The sequence below is a fragment of the Pinus tabuliformis genome, chromosome 3_2 (assembly GCF_031772625.1).
Source record: "Pinus tabuliformis cultivar Carrire ecotype Pingquan chromosome 3_2, CPIR1, whole genome shotgun sequence".
NCBI lineage: Eukaryota > Viridiplantae > Streptophyta > Pinopsida > Pinales > Pinaceae > Pinus > Pinus tabuliformis.
The window spans coordinates 1,011,627,018-1,011,646,548 of record NC_142302.1 but is presented as its reverse complement, the minus strand read 5'-3'; positions in this window follow the sequence as shown (position 1 = coordinate 1,011,646,548).

Sequence of the window (19,531 nt, the reverse complement as noted above, 5' to 3'; positions counted from 1 at the left end):
ATGAAAGAAAACCAACTAAGAGGAAAGAGAAATGCAAGCAACCTAATCAAGAAAATGAACACCACATCTTTTGTTTTTCAATTTCTAAATGGAAAGAACTTACTAATGCAAAAAGTTGTTCATATTTCCTAACAGTAGATGAATGCAATATTTTGATTTTTTCAAATGAATAGCAAGCAACCAAATGGAAAACTCGAAAATATACTAGTTTTAAGCTTTTTCAAATGAAATCACTCAATGAATGAATAGAAACATTTTACTCTAAAACGAATCAAAGACTCAAAACCAAGAAGATGTTTCTTTTTGCAAAAATGGAAAGCTTTTCCCACTGACTAAGAAGCAATGTGATCTACGCCAAGTGAAGGAAGGGAACCAAATGACCAAGACTTGAAAGATTTGGTAACCAAATGTCACGTACCAATCAGGAAGATAAAAAAAAATAAAAATAATAAAGAGAAGCCTCAAACTAACCAAGGGGTTGTGCCAAACACCGCCCAAGGATCAACAAGCAAGTAACCCAAGAAAACCAATGTTTCAAGAAACCCTAAGGCAAACAAGCCACACAGTTTGAATGAAAAAGTTTCAAGGGAATTGAACTTGAAATCATTATATCCTAGTAATCAACAATTTGACACAGTAAAAGATAGAAGAGAAGTTCAAAAGATAGGACACACTGGCCAATCAACAAGAAAAACCTCAAAATGGAAACCTACAGGAATCGTTGCGAGCATAAAACAGACAACATGCGCCGACAATAAAACTTTGCACCTCCCTAGCCAACAACTTGGCGACGTCGTTGTCGAAGTATACCAGTTAACAACGCCGAGCCTATTTCAGAGCTCTTCGCGACTGTGAGCCGACTTAATCACACCAAACAGTAGAAAGCACACCTAAACAGATAACGCAGGCATGACTATCTTCATGATTGTCACAAAATAAACTGTGATGACCTTACAACAAAGGAAAAAATTTAAAAACTAGCTGAGGGAAGGCCAGACCAATCACTCATGATAGAATGAAGACTACCAAGAGTAGTCAAAACAACCTAGAACATGAAAAATCCATCCCAAATGTAAAGGAGACAATAAACCAATAACAAACTCAATTCAAGAGACAAAAACAAATCGGTCCCCAACGGAGTCACCAAGTTGTGACACATGCAAGTTCCCTCTGTGGACAAAGGCAACCCCTCTAGCCCTAAAGTGAGTCTAGTCACAATAAAGACAATACCAAAGCAAATTTCCATAGAAAGTTGATGTTATGAAGGCTTACCTTCAAACCGCCATTCGATGGAGTTCCCGTTGTGTTGCTCTAGCTTTTGTTCCTCTAATTACTTGTACCTGAAATCAACATATAGAACACAACCACGAACATAATAGGGTATGTCAAAAACTATCTACTTAAAGAGTCAAGGAGCTTCAAGCTATCATTATGCATTTAGACATACGATATAGGAAATAAGCTATTGATTTGTATTAATATAAATCTGTTGAACTTACAACCAAGCCTTGACATGGTAAGCCTCCTTGAAGGGTCCAGTCTTCATGTCCCCGCAAGCATTCACTTGTATATTGTCTCCCAAAAGGTGAACAACTCTCTCTCCTACCCAAAGGCTAATGCTAGAATACTCTTATAATCAAGTTAACTCCACTCAAAACCATCCCAAGCTAAGTTATATGAGAGGCTACTTCCACACACTAGCAAAAAACTCTCTACCCTTACTATTGAATTCTTGGACTCTGAAGCTCGTTGATCTCAATCATGGAGGAAGTATTTATAGGAGGAGGAGCTTCCATAAAAGATGGGGGAAATAGCTTATCTTGTTGAGAGGTTGCACAAAATGTGGAACAACTATCCCAAAGGAGAGATGCAAGCTCATTTGATCCAACAACCAACCCTAGGACTGCCCATGAAGCTGTTATACTTCAAAGCTTTAACAAGTTGTTTAAAAAACTTGCCAAAAGTAGCTCGTCGTTGGTGCAACACAGAGACAGGGCGAAGACTTCGCTAGGGCTAGAGAAATCTTGGCCATCTTCATGGGTGGAACAACTGTTGTCCCGCGACGATCCAGAAACACAAGTAAAAAAGGTTTGCTCCAGGAGAAGTAAACTGAGATATTCTTCCTGAGATGATAAGGAAGACCTTGACACATAATTTTCAACATGACACAAAGCAGATGTCAATAACAAAAATGATATTCTTCCTGAGATGATAAGGAAGACCTTGACACATAATTTGCAACATGACACAAAGCAGATGTCAATAACACAAATCGGCAGTGTCCGAAATCAGGGAATGCGGGGTCGATGACAAATTACTATGTAACATCTTGTCACCTTACAATTTCTCGTTAAATTTTGATGTAATATTATTTTTAATAGTGTGGGTGGTTATCCTCCCAACTTAGTTTGATTTGTAATATGACATCAAAACTCATAATGAATTTTTTTTGTAATGACTAAGTAGTCTATAATGCCTACATCTCTTATGTAGACTATACTTATGATATAGAGGTGTGCAATTTTTTTATCAATACTTTATAAAATTTAATTATTAATAAATATTAACTATTAACTATTTACAATATATTTCATTAATTAGGTATTATGATTAGCTTTATTCGTAAAGTTAGATATTTTAATATAATATTGCAATGATGATGTACTAATTCTTATCCAAAATAAAATATATTCTAAACATTATAATATTTTCTCCATTTACTAATTTTTGTAAACTATTATAAAGGGTAAAACCAAACTAAGTTAACATTCTAATCAAAATGTCTCTAATAGATATACAATCCATGTATACACAAACTCATCAATTCCAACACTCATTTTCAATTATAATTTTCCCATTTGACATTTAACATTAGATTGATAATATTATAATATATTATATGAGCTTGTTAATAAATAATTTATTACTAGTTATCATATTCATATATATATATATATATATATATATATATATATATATATATATATATATATATATAACTCAATGATGTTGCAACCATACTTGTGTCAAAGAAATTGCGAAGCTTTCAGGACTCCTAGTTCATAATTTTCCTTAAAACCCAATACATCAAACTAGTAAGTTATCTTATTCCACGGAAAAAGATGATATTATGGTATTCCCACCATGTCACTATTGTGATATTTCCATAGCCGAAGATAATCAAGCCTTTGTAGCATCTTGGGAAATGATAATTAAATTGAATTTATTGTTTTGAGGCTTCTGCGATTAGTGCTTTGTGTGTAGTTTTCTTCCGGAGTTCTGGCATCCATAATTGTTTGAATCGACGTTGGGAAATCTCACTCATGATTTGAGTTTGTATATTTAAATATTAAACTAAATTGTTATTAAGCAAATGAGAACCTTCAATAGCTTTACAAGAGAAAAGCTACCTCCAAAAATCAGGGAGAGAGAATCTATTGATCTAACAAATTAAGGTTTGTAAACAAAACAAGGAATTGGTTGAGAAAATATCTCAAACATTCCCAATAACAAAAGAGATTCAACAGATGAATCCACAATGATAATATCCTAATTATAATAATTGGAGATGACAACACATATGCAAATAATAGGGATTAGAATCCCTATCATTTCTCCTAACCATAGGAGCATTGGTCCCAAATACTATTAAGAGAGATAGAAAATTTGTTGTTATAGATAATGCTTCTAATGATGATAAGGAATAAAGTGATATATGGTCGATGAAATTGGTGATTCAAAGACATAGAACCTAAATCCATATATGATTAGATGAATTCTCAAAATAAAATGAAACAAACTGCTAAAATACCACACAAAGTGATGTGATCCAAATGGAAAAAGATTTCAAGTAGAAAATACTCCAACAAAAATCTAGCATGGAGGAATTAAGTCCCTAAGAAATTATAAAAAGAGGACATGGAAACACCGAAGGTATTATAACATGCTTGCGAGAATGCATAATGAAAAGGGAAAAATCGCACTCAAGGTTGTGTTACAAATAATCCCAAAATATTGGTTGATCACACTAAATGTGGGCATCTTCCAATATGAATGGATTACGGATTCTTAAAATTAAGTGATAATGTTCCTTCCTTCAATTGTAAGATTCTAATATGAAACAATATACTAGTCACTGGCCAACTAAACTCTAGGCCAAACAGTAGTACCACATAGAATGTCTAGGAAACTGTTCAGGACCTAACATCAATTTGGCTATAAAGACTAAATAATTGGTCATCCTATGGACATATTTCCATCTACTGAGACACCTAAGCGCCAAACCATAGTGTTCACTAGTTAACTAGGAGGATAGTTTAGATATGGGATGTATCCAAGTCAATATTGCATTCTTTATTCGCCTACCAATAAAGACCTATATCACAATAGTATTTCATCAAGGAACAATTAGAGGAGGCAAACCATATAGCTATATTTTACTACCTACTAGAAAAAACCTTGGAAGTTTGACTTAGAAATTATTATTACATAGTATTGCCACATAGGGCTACAAAATATCCACAAAAGTGTTATGGGAAGTGACAAATAGCAAATTTGTTTTGCCATCAATTCATGAGAATCTTTGAAATTGGTCATCTATTGTATCTTAAATATGATACAAATTTAAGCCGAATTACATCAATTTAGCACGAATTTTAAGAAATTCAAGACACATACTATCATTTGGGCACCAATGTTGAATTCTAGCTAATTGTTGGTAATTGGGCATAGATATTGAGAAATTGAATGATTAAATTGCCAAGTTGCAAAGTTAGAAATTCATACATAAACTATAAGGTTTTCAAAGGCTATACAAAGGTTGAATTGAACTATATGGCCACAAGTTGGGATTGAATTTGATTATACAATCATGACCACTTATTTGGATGAATTGGATGTTATTGATTGCAAGTTGGATAAATTAGATGTTGTATAGCTTTAATTTGGCCAAGGAAGTTAAATTAATACACTATAAAATCATGAATCAACTAGAAAAAAACAAATCATACATTGTATTGTGATGAATCAAAAATCCAAATATTACCTTTTATGACCATGAATCAATTAGGAAAATTAAAATTGTATATTATGTGGTTAAATTAAAATTTCCTACATTTCATAAAGTTATACAACCATTTTTTTTCTTATATGGATTTTAATTGAACTTGTAAATATGAAATTTTGCTAGCTAAGGTTGTGGTTTTGTTAGTTAAAGGAAATATTAAACTTGTATGGCACCCTTATGATAAATTTCTTAGAAATTAAATGCAATTATGATGTATATGGAGGATATATTATAGAATCCATTTATGTGAAAATTATATGTGTACAATAGTTGGATTGATCTCTAGTTAGTTGATATGGTCAATATAAGAGCTTAAACCTAGATTTAATATAAGAAAATGAATCCAAACATACATTGGATCTATGTTACAAAAAAAGACAAAAACTCGAAAAGAAAGGAACCCAAATCCAAGCTTATATCAGAAGAGCCATGGTACTAATGATGGGGGATTTCCTAATGATGTGCAAAATTTTAGTCATAAGCCTAAGTAAATGTAGAAAAGATTATCAAGAAGTCCAATGGCCCGTGGCATCTCTCTCAGGCTATCCTGTCAAAATAGAAACCAATCGTTGGTTGACTCAACGTAGTGTTGAATGGTGTTTTCATCGATGCTTGAACGCTCTTAATATCTGTTTGGATTGCGTTGTTTGAAGCTCCAATGGTGGAGAAGACCCGATATACCTATAATCCCCACACTTATTGATGACATTGAGTATGAAGATCAGCGGGTTTGCTCCTAAGACCATTATCACTAGATGCTCCTTATCGTGCTAATTCCAATGGTATATGAAATGCATCATAGTTCATCTTGGATAGAGAGTTATAATAGATTAGAGGCTAAGGCCCCCATCTTGTGGTCATATTCCCCAACAAAAATATCATGTGGCAACCCCTCATTAGATATTTATTTAACTCATGGGCATAGAAGGATTTTCATGAGTTATTATTGAAGGATCTTCATGAATTATTATTATATTAATTTCCCTTTAATATTATGGAGGGATTTTATTGAATTATTATTGAATCCTTTTCCATCTAACTCCTTATCACCCTACAATTTCTCCTTAGATTTGGATGCAGTACTATTTTTAATAATTTGGGTGGTTAGTAGAAATGTGGTTGACCTCTCAACATAGTTCAATTTGTAGTATGATATCAAAGCTCACACACACACATGCGCACGTGCACACACACACGCACACACACACACACATACACACACACATATACTTGAAAAAATTAAATTATTAATAAATATTATCTATTTACAATATGTTTCATTAATTAGGTATTATTTTTATTTATTTCTCTCTCTAACTTCTTGTGTGACATAGGCAAGTTCCCTCTGCGGACAGAGGCAACCCCTCTAGCCCTAGAGTGGGTCTAGTCACAACAAAGACAATACCAAAGCAAATTTCCTTAGAAAGTTGATGTCATGAAGGCTTACCTTCAAACCGTCGTTCAATGGAGTCCCCATTGTGTTGCTCCAGCTTTCATTCCTCTAATCACTTGTACCTGAAATCAACATACAAAATACAACCATGAACATAATAGAGTACGACAAGAACTATCTACTTAACGAGTCAAGGAGCTTCAAGCTATCATTACGCATTTATACATACGATATAGGAAATAAGTTGTTGATTTGTATTAATATAAATCAAAGTAGAACTTACAACCAAGCCTTGACGTCGTAAGCCTCCTTCAGTGGTCCTGTCAGCATGTCCCTGCAAGCCTTCACTCATATACTATCTCCCGCAAGGTGAACAACTCTCTCTCCTACCCAAAGGCTAATGCTAGAATACTCTTATAATCAAGTTAACTCCACTCAAAACCATCCCAAGCTAAGTTACATGAGAGGCTACTTCCACACTCTAGCAAAAAACTCTCTACTCTTACTATTGAATTCTTGGACTCTGAAGCTAGCTGATCTCAGTCATGGAGGAAGTATTTATAGGAGGAGGAGCTTCCATAAAATATGGGAGAAAGAGCTTATCTCTTTGAGAGGTTGCACAAAAGGTGGAACAACTATCCCAAAGGAGAGATGCGAGCTCATCTGATCCAACAACCAACCCTAGGACCACCCATGAAGCTATTATACTTCAAAGCTTTGACGAGTTGTTTAAAAAACTTACCAAAAGTAGCTCGTCATTGGTGCAACACAGAGACAGAGTGAAGACTTCGTTAGGGCCAGTGCAATCTTGGCCATCTTCACGGGTGGAACAACTATTGTCCCTTGACGACCTAGAAACACAAGTAAAAAAGGGTCTTCTCCAAGAGAAGTAAACTGGGATATTCTTCCTGAGATGATAAGGAAGACCTTGACACATAATTTGCAACATGACACAAAGTTGATGTCAATAACATGGACCGACAGTGTTTGGAATCAGGGAATGCGGGGTCGGTGACAAATTACTGTGTAACCGATGCCCCCTAAAGCATGAAGACCGAGAGAGTGGGAGGGGTGAAATGCTTTACGAAGCCATAACTGAAACAGAACACCATCGTGGAGAACCTGCAACGCAAGTACAACTGATATCTCTGATACATGAGTACATAGTGAAAGGAAATATATGTGCATAAGGCATGGGTGCAACCATCCATAAGATAAACATAAATGACCTGTGGTATGGACGCAGCCATCCAATCAAAAGGACTATATGAAAGACTCAGGTATGGTCGTAGCCATCTAATCAAAAGAGTCATGTATACAATCATGAACCAATCTATGTAACCTGGACTTGTGTAATATGAGCCCAGGGTCTTGAAACCCAACCCAATCAAGGTACAAACTCTAATATGTGAATAGATGTGTTGAAGTCGAGCATACTAGAAGAATCGCTTGATTATCGGTCAATGATGAAAACCGTTAATAAGCACAAGAGAGACCACCAGTAATGTCAATGGTTCTCAAGGTACTACTAGTACAATCCACGAAGTGTGAAGAATGATATGAAGTTGAACACCCGTGAAATCACCCAATCGAAGGCCAATGATGAAAGCCTGTCGTCGAATGAGAAGAACTTGCCATTAAGGCATGCAAACTCTAAGGTACCAAAAAGAGGTCTCTAGATCATCTTCCCAGATAATGAGTTGAAGTCGATAAGAAGCGATCGGTCGAAGGAGGGCCATAATGTTTCCCAAATCATCGGCACGAGACAAAGGAACAAGATGAATTTGGATGAAACAGAGATTCATAGGAAGATGTTTAAGGCACAAACTACAAAAGGATTAAACTTTTAAACATATCGGCGACACAACTCCAGAGTGTGGCAGCATTTTGGTACCAAGGGATCAAAGGTCATGATGATGCAATAGGGATCAGATGGACTGCGGAAAAATGGATAACCCAAAACCCAGAAGGCCAACGATAAACTGAGGATATCCCACCCCGACACGAAGCAGAAAGAGTGTTGATTTTCAATTGCGACAAGCTGCCATAATTAATACAACGAACATATTACTTCAAAATTTTCCCCCACCATTGCTGCCGAGTACCCCAATTATTTTTGAAACACAAGCTTGAAGGGGATATCATATGCTCGTAGTGTAAGTTTATCCTTTGGACAAATCCGACCTAGTTAGTTTTTAACGAGCCCTAGGAAGGAGAATCTTGATCTCGTCATAATGACAAGTCCAATGTCATCAGGGTTTAACAAGTCCGACATAGGTAAAACTTAGAGTCTTTTTCATGTTTAGAGAGTTTGAAAAGGACACAGAAAATAAAACTCCAAAGGTCCCTTTTCGTAAATTTGTCCCTCAAAGCCAAAAAGGTAGAAAACAATTCCCAAGGGAACTACTTGACCATTTCAGCCAAGGAGTGCTTTTTTCGTAAATTGTGCCTCCCAGCGCGAAAAAGGGGTAAACTTATACTGGGCACACAACATTTCACATCCGTTAACGAGTTCGAAATGACAAGGGCTCGGCCATCTTTTCGTTTTTAAAGGGTCAGAAAAGAGCTGAAAGCGGGCCCCCCATTTTTACTCTCTTTAACGAGTCAAAAAGGAAAAATACTCGACAATCTTTTCATCTTTTATGAGTCATAAAAGAGCTTTAAAGGTGACTCATCCTAGAGGAACAAGTGGTATAAACGGTAGAAACTGGTTCCGACAATGGAGGAACTAATCAAAACACATAATTGTCAAGAGGCTGGCTAATAAAACCACTCATTGCTATGGTCCCTCAAGAAATAAAAAACAACCATGTGAAAGCATATGATCAGCCAAAGAAATGATGGTGATGGAATGAAACAACCAGGGCTCATCTAATAGAAATTAGTTGATAAAAACGACAATCATGAGATGTAAATTGGGCATGGGTTCATTTTTACACAAGATTGAACCATGGAGAACTCTGCATGGATTTGTTTTCATGTTTACACAAGCTTGAAACGAAAAACTATGCTTGTTATAAGTTTGCATGCCCCTAACATAATGACTCAAATTGAGGTACATGCCCCCCAAGCTTTATTTCATTCAATGAGGTGAATGGAATGAAGGTTCATTTACGAGATCTTGGAAAGACTCGACTGGGATTTTACGAGATCTTAATCAAAGACTCGATTTGGAAAATGGAGTTGTTTCATTTTTTAACGTGGTTGACACAGTAAAAGAACTATCCTCAGACTCCTTGATTCCTTTTTTAAAGAGCTTGACACAAGATAAAGAACTATGCTTGGAACCCTTGTTTCATTTTTTAACGAGGTTGAATCAAGACCAAGAAATATCATCATGGCGCCTTGTTTCATTTTTTAACGAGGTTGACACAGGAACAAGCTATCCTCGAAGTATTGTTCATTGACCATATGAGAACATGGCTCCTAAGAGGTCTTCACTAGACGGAAGGACCACGCTCTGGGAGGAATACATGTCATTAGGTACGAAAGACAGATCGGGTTCCAATGCCCCCAGTACATAATGTATTATACCATCTATGTGATTAGTAGTAGATGCAGAGATGGAATGGGTAGCCACATAATTGACCTATGGCGGGGAAGGTACTGCTTGCAAACAAGAGCCGATAGGGGATGATGGTTGCAAACGAAGCACCTGGTGACCAATGAACGATAGCTAATCAATAGTCGAAATTCATCCTTTGTGCAGAAAACAAACTACATGGAAAAGTGAAGAAAAAAGAGCTCCCATGACATAAACATAGTCGCGTCCAAGGAGAAGATTGAAATCTAACAGACCTTGGACTACCATCACATCTATATAGATGGTCTTTCCTCCCAAAGTAATAGGGAACTGCGGAAGGATCCCTAAGGGTTGACTGGTTCCTCCGTTGAAAGCCAACAAATTCTAGGTGACAGGCACAAGCTGTGGGGAGCCCAAAGCTTGCCAAGTAGTAGAAGACATGATGCTAACAGATGCACCTTCATCTAATATAGTGCCAGGTACTACCATATTATAGGCTTGTACTGTGATCTGGAAAGGCACATAAGATGGGAGGCGATAAGCAATCAAGTGACTCCAATCGAAAGAAACAACATAACTACCTTGTGGGGGTATCATATGATTTCCCCCACGCTCGGCAGGAATAGAAGAAGGACTCTCCTGAACAACTGGGGTGGGAGGGTCACTCTTCGATTCATGAGAATCTAAGGAGATGAGAAGAACATGAGTAGTATGATCACCATTCTTTTCTGGAACAAAGTGAGAAACTGGTGGTGAAACCAAGTCGACACTGTCTTTGACCAATGGTTGGTCAGGAACAAATGCAAGAGAGTAATGCTCAGGAATAGCAGGATGGGAAAGAGATGAATCCAATTCAATATCTTTACCAACCGGGAGAGGGCCAGAAGAAATCCTCTGATAACCAACAGGAATTTGGGGTTGAGGAGCTACAAGGTCTTCCAAAACTTTGGAAGCTTTGTCCATAAGCGGACAAAGGTGAAGAAGATGCTCTCCTTCACATAACCTACAGGGAAATCTAATCTTCTCTTTCTTCTTACCATCACTAGCCAATAATGAAACATCGACATGATCTCCAAAGGTCGATGGGGATGGTCGATCCAAACCTTGAGACCATACCTCTAAGACTCTGGGAATGTCAGGGCAGTTTCAGAGGAGATGGTCACCCTTACACAACCTACAAGGGAATTTGATATTCCATGGAGGATCAGAAGGTTTGCCAATAGGAGGTGCATTTGGAGTAATAGCCGCACGGTCGGCCCCTTGCTTAGCTGACTTCTTCTTCTTCGTCTTCTTCTTCTTCTTCTTAGCCTCCTGGTTACTAGATTTGAAACTTTCACGAAGCGAAGTAGAAGAGGAAGGTGAATAAATAGGGGAAGAAGGCGAGGGGTCAACCTTCGAATCATCATGCCATGATTCAAATGACGGAGATGGTGGGGCAGGAGTTGAGACACTTGGGATCACTGAGGTCGAAAATAACCAGACAGGTAAACCAATGGTTAACCCAGGGAGGGACAATGTTGCCATATAAGGAGCACCAACGTTTCCAAAAGAAGGAAAAGGACCAGGATTCCCTTGCAAGGGGGATCCTTGACTGGTAGACTCTGGAAATGTTGCCATTAGAATCAACTCCAAATAATTACTAAGGAAGTCAACTTTTACCAAGAATATTTCGTGGGAAGTTAATTTTAGAACACTGAAACAAAACTTTGCCTTTTCATGTTTTAAGAGTTGAGAAAAGGAAGAAAGGTGACTCTATCACTTTCAATTGGAAACAAGCTCGAAAGGACAAGTGCTTGGATGATCCTTTTACTTTTAAAGATTCGAAAAGAAATGAAAGTGACTACTCTAGAATTCTAGGCAAAAGGTTTACCAGGCAAGCGTGAATTGCAGAATACTTCTCGGCGAACAAGAAGTACGAGCAGGCTATCTCCCCGAATGTTGTGTTTGATGTATCACATCTGCAAGGCAGCTGACTCAGCTTCCTATGGATAAGAGGATTACAACCTAGTGGGGTCTCACATCATATACGCGACGGTACAGCGAGCACAAGTCTGTACTAGTACTTGTTGAATCACAAAAGGAGAATCACCCAACCTTAGTGAAAACAACAACCACTAGGTTTAGCAACGCCGGAACACGTCTCTAGCCTAGATCTCTAGATATAAGCATTAAGTTCTAATGCATTTTTAGATTGATTCAATGGATTTTATTCGTTAATCTTGAATTAAAATTTCAGTTTCAAGGCCCTACCGAATGTATCTTCCAAAGCTACTAGAATGCAACTAGATGAGTGAAGAAACCATTTCTTTTCAATGAACGACTAACTAAGGCAAAGTAAGAGGTTCATTTCGAAGCAACCAAAGTGACAAGCAAGTAGATGCAAGAAAACCAACTAAGAGGAAAGAGAAATGCAAGCAACCTAATCAAGAAAATGAACACCACATCTTTCGCTTTTCAATTTCTAAATGGAAAGAACTTACTAATGCAAAAGTTGTTCATATTTCCTAACACTATATGAATGCAATATTTTGATTTTTTCAAATGAATAGCAAGCAACCAAATGCAAAACTCGAAAATATACTAGTTTTAAGATTTTTCGAATGAAATCACTCAATGAGTGAATAGAAACATTTTACTCTAAAACGAATCAAAGACTCAAAACCAAGAAGATGTTTCTTTTTGCAAAACTGGAAAGCTTTTCCCATTGACCGGGAAGCAATGTGATCTATGCCAAGTGAAGGAAGGGAACCAAATGACCAAGACTTGAAAGATTTGGTAACCAAACATCACGTACCAATCAGGAAGATAAAAAAAATAAAAAATAAATAAATAAATAAATAAAATAAAATTAATAAAGAGAAGCCTCAAACTAAGCAAGGGATTGTGCCAAACACCGCCCAAAGATCAAACAAACAAGTAACCCAAGAAAACTAATGTTTCAAGAAACCCTAAGGCAAACAGGCCACACAGTTTGAACGAAAAAGTTTCAAGGGAATGGAACTTGAAATCAATATATCCTAGTAATCAACAATTTGACACAGTAAAAGACAGAAGAGAAGTTCAAAAGACAGGACACACTAGCCAATCAACAAGCAAAACCTCAAAATGGAAACCTACAGGAATCGTTGCAAGCATAAAACAGAGAACATGCGCCGTCAATAAAACTTCACACCTCCCTAGCCAACAACTTGGCGACGTCATCGTCGAAGTACACCAGCTAATAGCACTGAGCCGATTTCAGAGCTCTTCGCAACTATGAGGCGATTTAATCGCGCAAAACAGCAGAAAGCACAGCTAAACAGATAACACAGGCATGACTATCTTCACGATTGTCACAAAATAAACTGCGATGACCTTACAACAAAGGAAAAAATTCAAAAACTAGCAGAGGGAAGGCCAGACCAATCACTCATGACAGAAGGAAGACTACCAAGAGTAGTCAAAACAACCTAGAACATGAAAAATCCATCCCAAATGTAAAGGAGACAATAAACCAATAACAAACTCAATTCAAGAGACAAAAACAAATTGGTCCCCAACGGAGTCGCCAAGTTGTGACACATGCAAGTTCCCTCTGCGGACAAAGGCAACCCCTCTAGCCCTAAAGTGAGTCTAGTCACAATAAAGACAATACCAAAGCAAATTTCCATAGAAAGTTGATGTCATGAAGGCTTACCTTCAAACCGCCGTTCGATGGAGTTCCCATTGTGTTGCTCTAGCTTTTGTTCCTCTAATCACTTGTACCTGAAATCAACATATAGAACACAACCACGAACATAATAGGGTATGTCAAAAACTATCTACTTAAAGAGTCAAGGAGCTTCAAGCTATCATTATGCATTTAGACATACGATATAGGAAATAAGCTATTGATTTGTATTAATATAAATCTGTTGAACTTACAACCAAGCCTTGACATGGTAAGCCTCCTTGAAGGGTCCAGTCTTCATGTCCCCGTAAGCATTCACTTGTATACTGTCTCCCAAAAGGTGAACAACTCTCTCTCCTACCCAAAGGCTAATGCTATAATACTCTTATAATCAAGTTAACTCCACTCAAAACCATCCCAAGCTAAGTTACATGAGAGGCTACTTCCACACACTAGCAAAAAACTCTCTACCCTTACTATTGAATTCTTGGACTCTGAAGCTCGCTGATCTCAATCATGGAGGAAGTATTTATAGGAGGAGGAGCTTCCATAAAACATGGGAGAAAGAGCTTATCTCATTGAGAGGTTGCAAAAAATGTGGAACAACTATCCCAAAGGAGAGATGCGAGCTCATCTGATCCAACAACCAACCCTAGGACCGCCCATGAAGCTGTTATACTTCAAAGAATTGACTAGTTGTTTAAAAAACTTGCCACAAGTAGCTCGTCGCTGGTGCAACACAGAGACAGAGCAAAGACTTCGCTAAGGCCAGTGAAATCTTGGCCATCTTCGCGGGTGGAACAACTGTTGTCCCGCGACGACCTAGAAACACAAGTAAAAAAGGGTCTGCTCCAGGAGAAGTAAACTGAGATATTCTTCTTGAGATGATAAGGAAGACCTTGACACATAATTTGCAACATGACACAAAGCAGATGTCAATAACACAAATCGACAGTGTCCGGAATCAGGGAATGTTGGGTCGGTGACAAATCACTGTGTAACATCTTGTCACCTTACAATTTCTCATTAAATTTTAATGTAATATTATTTTTAATAGTGTGGGTAGTTATCCTCCCAACTTAGTTTGAATTGTAATATGACATCAAAACTCATAATGAATTTTTTTTTGTAATGACTAAGTAGTCTATAATGCCTACATCTCTTATGTAGATTATACTTATGATATAGAGGTGTGCAATTTTTTTATCAATACTTTATAAAATTTAATTATTAATAAATATTAACTATTTACAATATATTTCATTAATTAGGTATTATGATTAGCTTTATTCATAAAGTTAGATATTTTAATATAATATTGCAATGATGATGTACTAATTCTTATCCAAAATAAAATATCTTCTAAACACATAATATTTTCTCCATTTACTAATTTTTATAAACTATTATAAAGGGTAAAACCAAACTAAGTTAACATTCTAATCAAAATGTTTCTAATAGAAATACAATCCATGTATACACAAACTCATCAATTCCAACGCTCATTTTCAATTATAATTTTCCCATTTGACATTTAACATTCGACTTATAATATGATAATATGTTATATGAGCTTGTTAATAAATAATTTATTACTAGTATATATATATATATATATATATATATATATATATATATATATATATATATATATATATATATATATATAACTCAATGATGTTGCAACCATAGTTGTGTCAAAGAAATTGCGAAGCTTTTAGGACTCCTAGTTCATAATTTTCTTTAAAACCCAATACATCAAACTAGTAAGTTATCTTATTTCATGGAAAAAGATGATATTATGGTATTCCCACCATGTCACTATTGTGATATTTCCACAGCTGAAGATAATCAAGCCTTTATAGTATCTTGGGAAATGATAATTAAATTGAATTTATTGTTTTGAGGCTTCTGCGATTAGTGCTTTGTGTGTAGTTTTCTTCTGGAGTTCTCGCATCCATAATTGTTTGAATCGGCGTTTCGAGCCATCCACCGTGGCTCATCATCAGGATAGATCAGTAATTGTGTAAGATAGATCTCATTGGTATGAATAAATAGAGTTAAGAGATGTAAAGGGAATGGAAGCCGACCCTGTCATAATTGTTTTATAATATTTGGTTTTAATTTAATTATATAATAATAAAAATAGAATGATTTAAATTGTAATATTTAATTATATAATAAGAATTTTAATTATTTTCAATTTAAATTGAGAATAAAAATAAAGATAAAAAAATATTTATTTTTATTTGTAACTAGATATTTTATATTTGTTTTTATTTTATTTTATAATTAATTTTATTCTGGGTTTGTTCTTACTTTAGAATAAATTAATTAGATTGATTTTAATAATAATCTTATTAGTGATAATTAATACTAATTATTGATATTAGAGTTGTTTCTAGAAACTTTTATAATTTTAATGATTTTTGTTTTATTTATGATCTATGAATTGATTTTAATCTTGACTAAGAATCCTATTAATTTTCTTAAATGAAATTGGTTTATATGTTTAAATAATATAAACGAGGAATAGTATTAATATTAATTAATATTAATGTTAATATTAGTAATGAAAGCTAATTTAATTATTTGCTTAGAATTTATTTACCTTTATCTGAGATTCCTATAACTTTTCTTAAATGAAATTCTCATAAAATTCTTCTAATATAAGTTAATTTGAATTGGTATTATTATTCTAAAAAATATTAATGTTAATACTAGTAATGATCTATGAAACTAATTTAATTATTTGTTAAAATTTTCTCAATTATCTAAGATTATTTGTTTTTAGTAAAAATTTAAATTAATATTTAAATTTTAAGAACTGGAAATTAGGATAAGTGTTTAATACGAGTGCATAGTGTAGAGAGAGAGAAGTGAGGTTGGAGAGTGAGGTGAGAGGTCAAGCGTAATGGGGGAAGTGTTGAGTTAGCAGAGGGTGTTCTAGGATGTTAAAATAGGAATCCAGTTGTCACTTATTTTCCATCCTTCGTTTCAATTGAGGTTGTTAGGGTGTTTACCTATTTCTATGGCTTCTCTCAGTTTTCTATGGTGATAATGATCAATTTTGGCTACTACCTTAGAGTTTTCAATGCAGACATGATGATTGGTTTTGCTGGAATGTTTGGCTAGGGATGAGGTTTTTGAGCGATTATGTTTTATATCAGCGGCATGTTCTTGAATCCTAGTGTGGATAGATCGACTAGTTTCTCCAATGTATGTTTTTTTCGCATGAACATGGAACCATGTAAACTCCTTCGTGGAATTTGGGATCGATGGGATCTTTGATAGATTTTAGGCATCTATTGATGGTGTTCATGGGTCTGAAAGTGGCTCTAATTTTGTTCTTTTTTAAAATGTGTGCAATTTAATCTGTTGTGCCTAATATGTAAGGGAGGTGCACCTTACCTAAATGATCATCTAGTGGTTGTTTGGTTTTAGGATTCTCTGCATTCTTAAAGGCCTTGATCACTTGGTGTTTATTGTATCCATTCTCTACGAATACATTCATAAGATGGTTCTTCTCATCTTCAAAGTGATTTTCATCCGAAATACGAACGGCCTTGGTTGCTAGAGTGTTGAGAACACCGATTTTTTGGGATGGATGGTGGTGAGAGTTGGCATGTAGGTAATGTTCCGTGTGGGTTTTCTTACGATATACCTGGTGTGATATGGAGCCATCTTTGTTTCTTTTGATTAGGATGTCAAGAAAGGAAAGGCTATCGTTTTCCTCTATTTCCATGGTAAATTTGATAGAATTTGATAGACAGTTTAGGTGTTGCAAGAAAGTGTTTAATTTTTCTTTTCCATGAGGCCAGATAATGAATGTGTCATCGAAAAACCTACTCCAAAGTTTGGGTTTTAATGGGGCAAATTCAATGGCCCTAGTTTCAAAATCCTCCATGAAGAGATTGGCAATGATAGGGGATAGAGAGTATCCCATGGCTACACCGCACGTATGTTCATAAATTTTATAGTAAATTATGTAAATTGAATTTACAGGGCCTTAAAGAAAATTTATTCTTAAATATCTTTATTTTTAACAAATCCTTTGATGATATATAAAATTGCTAAATTTGGAATTTACATAATAACAATTTACTTATAATTTAATATAAATAAATAGAAATAATTGATATTGTCAAATATCATGACAAAAAATTACACCTATGATGAAATTTAAACATTTATTTCCTTACTTGGAATGAAAATAAAAAAATAATGCCCCACAAAAAAAAATACAACATCTGAAGGAATTAATTCAATGAACAAAACAATCAAATTAACTTTAATATAATAGAATTCTTAGAAGTTTGCATTTAGAAGGCCCACCTGATTCACACAAGCTATCTTGGTATGAGATAATTCGCTCATATTTTCTCCCAAAAGGGTTTCACAGAGCATATCTTGTGTCTTATGTGTGTTCGTGTGTGATTTTATTTTGTCGTTCTCTATTTTCAGCATAATTTCCATTAATATGCATGCAATAATTCTAGTAAAATCTACAGATCTAGAAATTTAATAAAATTGTAATAATGTAGAATTTCAAAATTTTAATATAATATTATCATATCTATTGTGACAAACTGTCTAATGAAATATCGACGACATTTTATGGATCACAATGACTTTAAAATACTTTTTCCAATCCCCTAAGTTATTTATGGTCACATTTGTTTGGTTGCCACATTGGTCCTTTCACTATATGAATCTGGTTCACCTTAGAATTAATTCTAATCCCTATCCCTTTCCCTGAAATCCCTCTTCCCTCTGTTGCATTGCTCCTTAGTTCCTTCCGAATTATATAAAATACAATAAGGTTTGGCCTTATGTTATCATTCACATCACCCTTAACGTGGCAAATATTGCAAACCACTATCATGTAGTAGCAATGATCTTCCTCTCACATGCTTGGGTTAACAATATCCCTTTGCCCCAGACTTTGAATCGCCCTCCTCTCAGCATAATGATGGATCTCTTTAATAGAAGTAATATGGTGTGAATCATGCAACTTGGCAGGAAAATCAATGTTAAATCTCGTTTGAGCCCTGAACTGGATGCACTCATGCATGTGCGCACTTCTTTGTCTACCCAATTTTATCAGAAGTCTGTAAATTTGGTTTTGGTGCAGTGTTGTGTTTCAAGTGTGGTGGTAAGGAGGTTAGTTTTATCACAGCTTTGCAAAGAGCTCCACTTCAGATTATTGTTGCCCCATCTCTGTAGGTAGTGTTTGTGGGTTCATCGCTCCAAATCATGGGAATTCTAGAAGTTGGGGCTCTATGGCTCGGAAGCCGCCTCGATATCACCAAGGATTCCTTTCCTAATTGACATCAATTTGGCTTGATGTCTAATTCAGAAGGTACATCATTGTTTCTTGTTTGCATTTTTATTTTCGGAAATCTTGTCAATTGGATGGTAATTCCAAAAGCCTAGGTTGGCATTGTTGAAATATGGCAACAAGAATATTCCAATTTAATTTGTCCTTCAATTAAATTGTGAATTAAAACTGAATTTAGTCCTAACAACTACTTGGAAATAATTAATTAATTATTTCAAAATTAATTAGTTGGAGAAATTCAAGTTAGAAGTCTTTCTAGAGTCATGCAAGAGTTATCCCTTAAATTAAGGAGATAAGATTGAGTTATATTTGAGTTGTAATTAGTTAACTCAATTTATTGAGTTAAGTCTAGTTAAATTAGTTCCAAACTATTTTAGGAACTAATTGTGAGTAATCAGTCAGTTGATGCATGCATGCATCCAACTAGTGTACTGCAGTTAACTGAAGATTCCCTCATCAGAAACTCATGTATGTCTATTCTGAGAAAGACCAAGTTGAGATTAATGTCAAGGACAATGTACTATTAGTTGAATGTGTTTTCCTATAAATAAAACTCATGC